Genomic DNA, 517 nt, shown 5'->3' with positions numbered 1-517 from the left:
TGGAAATCTGAGAGATCTTTTTGAAATATATAAGTTTCTCTGAGGGGACATGATAAGGTGGTTGATGGGACACTGTAGAGAATCTAATGTGTGGTGTCCTTCACTCTGAGGGAGGAGCTTTGGATTCAAGTCCTACTCCAGGAGTTGATGGCCATAGGAAGGTGTCTTCATTGCTATTGTGAGACACTCAAGAGTATGGGCCAAGTGCTGCAAAATGGGATGAGAATAGCTCGGAGCTTGTCTTTTTGACCAGTGCAGACACGATGAGCTGAAGGGAAACTTATTATTTTGGTGCTCTAAACCTCAATAACCAGAGAGCACGGAGTCATAACATCATACAGTATGGAACAGACCATTCAGTTCAACCAGTCAGCGGTGACCAGTTATCCTAATCTGACCTAGTCCCATTTGCCAGCCTTTGGCACATACCTCTCTAACCTATTCCTAGTCATGTACACATCTAGATGCCTTTTAAATATTGTCATTGTACCAGCCGCCTCCACCACCTCTTGGTAGC

This window comes from Chiloscyllium plagiosum, unplaced genomic scaffold (genome assembly GCF_004010195.1).
Source record: "Chiloscyllium plagiosum isolate BGI_BamShark_2017 unplaced genomic scaffold, ASM401019v2 scaf_98084, whole genome shotgun sequence".
Lineage (NCBI taxonomy): Eukaryota > Metazoa > Chordata > Chondrichthyes > Orectolobiformes > Hemiscylliidae > Chiloscyllium > Chiloscyllium plagiosum.
Note: the sequence above shows the minus strand (reverse complement) of the source record.